The sequence below is a fragment of the Drosophila miranda genome, chromosome 2 (assembly GCF_003369915.1).
Source record: "Drosophila miranda strain MSH22 chromosome 2, D.miranda_PacBio2.1, whole genome shotgun sequence".
Lineage (NCBI taxonomy): Eukaryota > Metazoa > Arthropoda > Insecta > Diptera > Drosophilidae > Drosophila > Drosophila miranda.
Window position 1 is genome coordinate 27,617,871 of NC_046675.1, and position 9,824 is coordinate 27,627,694.

Consider the following 9,824-nt stretch of genomic DNA (forward strand, 5'->3'; position numbering starts at 1 on the left):
ACAGGAGTGTGGATACCAAATTTGGTTTCACTAGCCCTTATAGTCTTTTAGCACTAGGCGCACATAAGGACGTACAGACTGACAGACAGACATGATTTAATCGACTCGGCTATCCATTACGCACATCCAATTTCACCACAAATCTAATATACCCCCTATTGAGTATCGGATATAAAAATCGAAAGATAACATACGAAACAAGTGAAGAGGCAAAAGTTTATTCAGTTATAAAAATTGTCACCACAGACGGAAGGCCATTTTTGCTATTGGATAGCGAAGGATTCCGCGAAATTGTAAACCCAACTTATGATGCGATCTGAGTCCTATAACTTCACATTATGTAATGAATTACGTTCAAATTGGAGAGCAGCCTATCAAAGACAACATAAAATGACGTACAAAGGGAAAGCTAATATCGCTTAAAATATATGTTGCCACTAGAACAGACAAAGCTATTTTTTGCATAAATTTACAAATAATAATCTCAAAGCTGTGTAAAAGTGAGATCGTCGTAAAGACTTTGGGTATGATACACCTACTACATTCGCATACCGGGCTGTACATCAAAGAACAAATTATGGAGATTTCACGTACAGCATTAAATCGGTTAATGTGAGAAATATGTATGATAAAGGCCATTGATAAAATGATAAAAGCCATTGACATTTTAAATGATGATGCTACGGCTACGCTGTTACATGGTCTGATGAGGCTATTGTGGTCTAAGGATAGATTCACATTCAAGTGTAGGCTTGAACTCGGAACGGAGCGTTGAGCTTTCATACAGTGAATATTTTGGAAATATTCCCTTCGGTCAAGCGTAGAAGACCGTTCCAAATTTTTTGCGGAGGGAGCTGGAAGGAAATTGTTTTCGGAGAAGGACCCCGAGATTTCTACCAGTTTGATATGTTCTCTGGAAATATACTCATTAGGGTATAAAAACACACACAGTTACTAAAAAAAATCACATATTTATACTTTTGGTACTACCCCTTCGGTAGCACTTCTAAATAATCGCTAAGCAGCGCTATCTGTTCTGGAATTGGACGAAGAAGATCAACATGAGTAAGTGGCAAATGTAGCTGCCCAAACTTCCAGCTATTTGCGTGCCGCAATTGAACAAAATAGACAATCTCGAAGAGGCCCTCAATTCTGTAATTCCAGCTGATGATTACGACATTCGCACATCCAGATTTGGAGTCTCGCGTATATTCCAAAGCTTTTCGAACAGTTGTTGATGTGCTGACGAAGCAAAATTGTGAATTTTGGCTCCATCAGTTATGACAGGATACGCCGTTCAGATTAATTATCCGAGATATCCATCCAAATGTACCAAAAGAATTACATTCACAGTCATGAATATCTATTGCCCCAGAAAGCCAAACTGGCGTAATATTAAAATTAATAAAGAGTACAGTACAGAATTGGTGCAGTGCTTTAGATGACAAGATTTCGGATATACGCGAAACTACTGCCTTAAAAAGCCAGTCTGTGGAAAATGCTCAGGCGACCACTATACTGGATCAAAATTGTGTGAACTAACTCTTAGTAACAAATCCATATGTGCAAACTGCTGCGAAGATCCAGTTATAAAAGTTGTTCAGTCAGAATTGAACGGGGCAAGAAGCTTAAGCAGACAGCAAGACTACCAGAAAATGGAATGCCAGTCAGTAGAAAAAATAAAAATCACACAGTCAGATCGCAAGTCATCTCAAATGCTAATGTGAGGAGTGGATTCTCCTATCCAGACGTAACAAGACCGCGTGCAGAAAAAAATATTAACGTGAACACAACACAGAGTAGTTTGATGGTTGTTTGACGGTTGTTTGATGGTGCTGAAGATCACTATTTTAGTATTTCAATTCAAAATATTAGAAAAAGTAATAAAACGACCTAAAAAGCAGAGAGAGGTCTGAGAGAATTCGTGCCAGTACACGATCAATATTACGCAGAACATCCCAGTGGAACATCTAAAAGTGGCTCTGCTCTCTTTATACAATCGTCCATTGCTCATGCTCAGAACGAACCTACGTCCAGAATGAACATACAAGTTGCCAGCGTGAGTGTGACAAGTAATGGTGGTGCCTTCCAACCAACCTTGGTGTAAAACTGATTTTGAGCAACTATTTCTTGGCCTAAGGAACAAATTCATTGCAGGCGGTGATTTTAATGCAAAGCACCCATGGTGGGGTAACGTCAGATCATGCTCTCGAGGGAAGCGATTGCAAAAGGCCATCGTAGGTAGCACATGCGAAATCCTTGCCACGGGCGAGACTGCGCTAAATAAGCTATCAGTCGAAATTAATTGAGCTCTCCTCAAATCACCTGCCAATAATAGCATCAGCAGAGGAGCATTGATAAAATACTAGAAAGTGCTGGCTACGATGCATCTTTCAAATACACTCTAGAAGCTTAGAAGCCGATTTAAAGAGTAGTCATGCCAAAAACACCAACTAAAAATCCAGCAGGCGGTAGGTGCTATTCCAGTCAGCAGAAGGCTAATGTGCAGACAGTTTAGAGCAAAGATTTAAGCCATTTAATCTTACGTTTGCTGTTAAACGAAGGGCTTCTGTCTTCTATTGTTGCCCCCAACGACAAATAATAACACCTGTCCCTTCGGTAATATAATTATGCTTTATTTATATAGCGTTATATTAAGACTTAGGGCTAGATATGACAATGGCTCTTAACTATGGATCTCCACCACACGCGGGGCTCTCGTCGAGTGTGACAGCGTTGATGCTATTGATTGGGCAAGTTGACCTCAGCGTCCGCTTTGGCCCGCCACTCAAATCCGCACTCTACGTCTCGCACTCCCCTACTAGATTCCGCCGGTGGATGTTGATCACCACTTAACTTAAACTCACTCTGATGGGCAGGCAGGGCCTGTTTCTCTGCTTTCCGTATGCACTTCACTACACTCTTCGAACCGTACCGGGTTACTACTTCTGCATTAAGCGGGGTTCAATATGCGCGCGCGACTACTCATCTGCGGAAGATCTCGCTCCGGCGCCGCAGCCTCCTTTTATAACCCTGCCTTAACGGGACCCCGGCTTGACGTCGGTAATTTGCCAGTACCGTCTTCTGGCTTCCACAGCATTCGCAACGGGACCAGGCCGGTGGCGTGATCCCATGACCTTATTTGGTTATGCGTCGGGCCACTGCCGGCCCGATCCCGCCGTCTCCTCTCGCATGTCTTCCTCTCCGAGAGCAGGGAGCCCTTGGCCTCTTCGCCGCATCCGGATATCCGCGGGTATCCGGACTGACGTTCGCCTTATCCGACCAGCCGTCAGCCTTATCCGGCCGTTCCTCAGCCTTATCCGGCTCTGCTTCGGCTGAATTCTTTCGTAGCGGAATACTTCTGTTTTCCGCGACCCTTCGTCGGAGTGCGTGTTCCCAATTTAAACGGCACCGTTTAGAGCGCGCTCTTTATCGTTTCTACGATCAGGGCCACCCTGGCGCCCTCTGTCGTCTTTGCCCATGGCGGTGCTGCCAGACCTTCCGGGTTTCTGGCCCGGGTTGATTCCCTCCATATCGATATAGCGTAGGAACGTCTGTGCGATCTACTCAATATTCCGCGGCGAATCGGGTATTGCCTATATTTCAAGCTATATAGATTTGCCCACTTAGCTTTATCATAGATAAATGCATTTTCTACAAGATTGCTTCTTTTAATTACCGTAATGTATTTTATTTTGACTAAAATACGGTTTTCAAGTAAATGTTGCCGCAACAGTGTGTATGGAATGCGCAACATTGTGTATGGAATGGGACTCATTGTTGCAAAAGCGAACTGCGGCGAATGCCGTTGGTGTTGCGCTGCGGGCACACTGGGTAGTACCCAGCCGGAAAAATACCGAATAAATACCATTACTGTAACAAGTGTTACCTTTCCATTGTTCAGCCAAAAACACTGCAACTACATGTAAAATGTAAAATATGGCATGTATTATTTGAATTTAGTACATATACAAAAAAGTAGATGGCGCATTATAGTTCCAAAAAGAAAAGTCACTGCAGATAAGCTGAAATTTGAATTTATTGAATTTGTTTTTTTTTTAAATTGAATTATTTGAGGATTTAAAACATTTGCAGACAACTAAGGACCATTTTGAGTCTTGGTTCCTTAAAGTAAAATCTGTTCCAAATTATTTAGTTTTAATGATATTTTTACTTATACCGATAGATGTAAATTAAACTTCAGCAACCTATTTTTGACCAGTATTTTTGTTTATTAATGTTACCTTAACTTCCATGTAATGTAAAATGTATAATGTAAAAGCTGTTAAAGATAAAACTATCGTCCGTAAGGCAACACATTAGCCCTTACAAAACACATGTTAATGTTAAGTCTAGTGTTACCTTAACTTTCTTCACTAACCATGCTTACATGGAAAAATACCGAATACATACCATTACTGTAACAAGTGTTACCTTCCCATTGTTCAGCCAAAAACACTGCAACTACATGTAAAATGTAAAATATGGCATGTATTATTTGAATTTAGTACATATACAAAAAAGTAGATGGCACATTATAGTTCCAAAAAGAAAAGTCACTGCAGATAAGCTGAAATTTGAATTTATGTTTTTCTTTTTAAAATTGATTTATTTGAAGATTTAAAACATTTCCAGACAACTAAGGACCATTTTGAGTCTTGGTTCCTTAAAGTAAAATCTGTTCCAAATTTTTAAATTTTAATGATATTTTTACTTATACCGATAGATAATCGGCTCCAAAACAGGATGTACTTAACATTAGCTCCTGGAAATTACTTCAGTTGCCGCCAACGTAAGTAAAGGTTTTCATTACATCATTAAAATAAAGAATAGATAGTCGGCTTTGTTGAAGAACACAAAACGAGTGTCCGTTAGACGAGTGTTAATGAAAAGCTGAGCACCGACATCGGGCCGCCGACAGCCGTTGCATCCACATCCACGAAACGGAAAAACAAAATGACCATTTTTAGTATATTTTCATTGCCTCTGTGTGTTGCCACTGCAGCTGCACCAGCAATGAGCCGACCACCGCCGGCTCTCCAATGACTCTTCGTCTTTGCATTCAAATCGAGCGATGGGCGATAGTGATGGCGATGGCGATGACGATGACGACAGTCCCAGCCGACAGAACCGCATCGTATGGATGTCGGTGCCCCAAGTCCCAATGCCAGCTGACCAGCCAAAGTCTCCAAGCTATTTCCAATGTGCGGCACTCTGGCAGAGAGCTTGGCCACCACCAGTCCATCCAGTTATCCACTTGTTCAGCAAGCATATTGAGAGTATATACATTCCTTCCATTTTGCGTCCCTGAGGACTACTATTATATGGAATAGTAGATATTAAAATATAGAAAATGCTGTAGAATATGACGAATTTAAGTTTTAATTATTTCCAGAATATCTTTTAAAGAGTAAAAGAATAGAACCAAATACTCGACCAATCCATGTTCACTCGACCATCATCCATATCAACTTAACATTATCTTTCGTGAGAGATAGCTTTCAGTATTAGTTCAATTGTTCCAATCTGTCCCTCAAAATAATTCCATGATCCATTATTTAAGATCTTTCTAACAACTACAAGGTTTTCAAAACCTAAATTTCATTTTTTTTTAAACAAATAATTCTCAATATTCTATCTTAAATTAATGAATCCCCTTAGATTTTGTGGGTAAATATTATGAAATTGAAGAGTCTAATTAATTTGGCTTCCAGAAACCTCCCTCCATGGCAGTTATCCCCTAAAGATCTTTCGTTTTCACCTTCCCTATAAGCCACATCCAACCATCCCCCATTATCAGCCCCCGGCGCGACGCGGTCCTATCTATCTATATCTATAGAGCATTTCGTCCGTCGTTGCTTCCAGTGCCTATATATAAATTTGTATGTGTACGTAAGGTTGTTGCATGACTGCATACGAGAATAGTATGTGTGTGTTGGTGCTTTCGTTCGTATTTGTATCTGCTGTGCGAGGCTCTGGCTCTGTTCGCTGTTGCGATACTATACTAACGAACGAACGAACTTCCCAAATGTCGGCGGCGTTTTTGTTGCTTTTTCTATATTTTCAGATTGTATGGCGAACGAGCGAATGGTGGTGCCAGGGACGTTGGGTGGAGCGGTGGAGGGGCCAAAGTGGATGATGTTGCCCGTTGCCGTCCCGGCCTGACGACTGTTGGACTGGGGCTTGTCGAGGACGTTAGTTGCTGTGTTGGCCTGGCCTGCTAGCTGGGTTGGTTGGCTGGTTGGTCGGTGCGTTTGCGTGCCAAAAACCGAGCGATGGCAAAATTCATATACGGTTTATAGTGGAAACTATAAACAGTATGCAGGCAGCCAGCATTCCGTCCGGCAATGTTGAATTTTGGTTTCCCCACATTAGAGCTTGCTGCGAGACTGCGCAAAGGATTAAAGCTTATCGATATACCCAATAAAATGATGAGTTTAGTATCTAATTAGGATTAAAAAAATATATTTTAGAGCTTGTTTAGTTTCCTAAAAAAAAGTCAATAGGTTAATTACTTTTATCCAATGAATCTTTAGAAAGAGATCTGCAAATTTAAAAGGGGTTTCTAAAGAATTTCTAGGTGTTTTCCTTACCTGACCAACTGTATCGCCAGAGATCCAAAAAATCTATGGATATTACCCTAAAGAAAAACTGATTTCTAGTAAATGCCCAAACCCTTGCGTAACCCAATCCATATTCAACCCATTTAAGCGATCCTTAACCAACCCAACCCAACCCAACCCAACTCTACCACATTTCAAGCTCCAACCCCGTTTGAGTGGCCGCCTCGAACTGCATCGCGAGCTGACTGCGCACAAAATTTAACCAGAAATTTAACAGAGCAGCAGAAACAGCGGACGGACCCCACTACCAAACGAATGGCTCGCATTAAAGTTTATTTCGATGGAGAAAAGGCAGAGGCAGAGACTGAGACAGAGGCAGAAGCAGAAAGCAGCAGCACAGAAGGGAAAAGCACACTTGCACACAGGCACACACACGAACAGAGCGAAAAGAAAAAGAAAACGAACAGAGATCCAGTAAAATTACGACAAGCAGAAGGGCAGTGTGATGAAGCGGGGAGGAAGAGGAGCCAGAGCCAGCAGAAACGACGGCAACGACAAAGCAAAAAGAAAACAAGAAACTCCGCAGCAGCAGCAGCAGTAGTAGTGGAAGAGAGGAGAAGTGAGAGAAGAGGAAGAATGAGGACTGTTTGAGAAGGGGAGAGCTAGGGCAGAGGCAAGAAGCAGCCACACAGTGTCTGTATGTACGACTGTTATATCTGTATACATGTCGTATACCAGTATGCCCTCGCGTGTGTGTGTGCGGTGGGGCGAAGGTGAATACGATGGCGTTCGTTGGCGTTGGTTGGCGCTGGTATAACAGCAGGCAAGACGGCGACGGCAACGACTGCAACGACGACGATGATGGAGGAAAAAATACGTATCAAATCAACGACAGACCAACGAACCAGCGGAGTCCCACCAAAAATGCATAACGAAAAGCAAAAACAACTACAAAAACGAGGACGATGGCGACTGGCGACTCTTGCAACTGCAACCAAGCACCGGCAACATCAGCAGAAACACTAGCAACAACGCAGGCACCAGACCAAGCCAAGAACAAGAAAAGGAAATGGCAGAAGGCAAACCGAATAACGGATACCTTATGAAAGCGATCGATCCACGAGGAACTAATATGAGGCTGCGAAAGTTTTGGTGCGTACTCCACAATTACATATGTATCTCCTATTCCACACTCACCACCTAAGCAGCATGGAACATTTTGAATACCTTCTCACTTGTAGAGTATTCCACAAGTCAGAGACGCCTGACATCGTCGCACCGACTTCTCTGAAAACACACACATGGAGAACTCAGAGCAACGTCCAACGAACAGGCAGCCAACCGACCCGACCCAACATTAAAGTTAAAGTAAAGTTGGAATTTGTGCCTCAACAGCCGCACTGTCCTCCGCTTCCCTACCCGGCCCATGGGCAATCTTCCTGCTTTTCGTATCCTCCCTCCAAGCCGCTTGTAGTAATCAGAATAAACGAAAATTCGCTTAAGCGTCGAACAGTGGTGCGAAATGCAATGGCCATGGAAAATGGAAAAAGTTCTAACAAATGGGGAGTTTTTAAGAAACTATGTGGATGATGTTAGGATATAGACATGAGTATGAGTAAAATTCTTATAGATCCTTTTTAAATCTCTAATTATAAGCTCTATTTATTTTAAATATATATATTTAAGAATTCATAAAAAAATGATTCCATTGCTTCGATTTCTCTAAAGCAAAACAAAACGCAGAGATATATGGTTGGTCTCAACCTCCAACCCGTTAACCACATCGTACCCTCAATTTGCCGACAATCTTTATCCGAAACCACACAACCAAAAGCTCGACCCACTGTCTCCTCTTCAAGCACTTCGTCAGCACTTCGGCAGTGGAGATGGTGTAGGGGAAAAGGCAAAGCGCAAATGTCAAGACAAACGAATGAACAGGCGAACCGAGCAACGAACGAATGTAAGAGCGAACGCAACGGAACGAACGCCAAGGAGTGGGTGGTTGGCAGTGGCAGGCACAGCATTGAGTGCTAAGAGGGATAGGAATGGAGTGTAGTAGAGTGTGCGATGACCCCCTACACACCAGTTCTCCTCTCCATCCATACGTTTTCTACCATTCATTTTGTTGCGATAAAAGACCACACCACTGTGACAACAACACATTTGCCGCTGCAGTAAGATCCAATGAGGGTTTCTCCCATTTGGAAGAACCAAAGCTGCTACTTCTTCTATTACTGCTTCTTCTGTTGCTGCTGTCTCTATTAGACCGAAAGCTCAGTTGGTTCCAAAAGACAGACACAACCTGCATAACAACAGCAACTATGGTCCAAAGGTGTACTTAGGCAAGGGGAGGAATTCCCAAAAGCGATGCCATATTAGTTGCCATGTTTAAGTTTTGAATGAGAGAGTACAGGCGTGACGTAGATGGATCAGTAAAGACATCGCCGTATGCAAAAACACCTGGATACCTGGTACTTATATGATGTACTTATACAAGGTGGTTTTATTTGTCAATGTCTCTTTTCTTCGGATTAATTTGTTTTCTACGCCGATCACCACTGGCCTATAATAGTGTAAGAGAGAGTCCTTTTGTATGAGTACACCATGCTTAGGTCCATTCTTGTTCATTCCGTTTTGTGACTCAAAGTTTTTCTTGGCTTCCACTTGGGGTGTTGTTGTGGGTCTCAAGCCAGACAGCGCATAGCCATCAGCGATGATGACGACCAGTTGCCATTCGCGCAACGCAACCGAAATAACACAAGCAGCAACAACTACAGGACACACTTGTACTCAACATTTCCTATCGATCCGATGTGTGTGCGGACGAAAATAGCAGCGACCGCACAGCCTTAGTGGTGGCTAAGGGGTGGGAGAGTGGGCGGACTTAAGAAGGAGCTATGCCAGAGGTAGAGAGTACTCTATGTAGATTGTTTGGGATTTCAGGTGGGTTGAGTCTTTTGGTGATGGGATTTCAGATGCGTTAAGTCCTTTGGTGTTAGATGGATCTCTTGTAGAGTATCTTTTGGTTCCCTTAGAGGTAGCTCTATAAAGAATAGATTTACGATCGGTATACAATTTTCTATAATATTCTTAAGAATATTGTCTTGTGACACCAAGTGATCCTTAAAATTAATTCTGTCTTAAACACATTTAAAAGTCTTATGGAATAATTCAATTTAGTTTATCGATTTTACAAATAAACGAGGTGGAACGTTGTGAGTTGCTGCGGACACCGCAACTCTACAGTTATACCCGATACTA

General features: G+C 42.3%; 1 long non-coding RNA gene across 2 annotated transcripts; it reads left to right on the forward strand.

The window, feature by feature from the left end:
- Nucleotides 1–6,849: 6,849 nt before the first annotated feature.
- On the forward strand, nucleotides 6,850–8,075 carry LOC108156180. Of its 2 annotated transcripts, none has more exons than XR_001775093.2 (2): nucleotides 6,850–7,715; nucleotides 7,805–8,075. It is a non-coding gene; the product is annotated as an uncharacterized LOC108156180 (long non-coding RNA). The 2 variants fall into 2 exon arrangements; XR_001775094.2 differs by having other exon boundaries at nucleotides 7,270–7,715; nucleotides 7,772–8,075.
- Nucleotides 8,076–9,824: the final 1,749 nt, after the last annotated feature.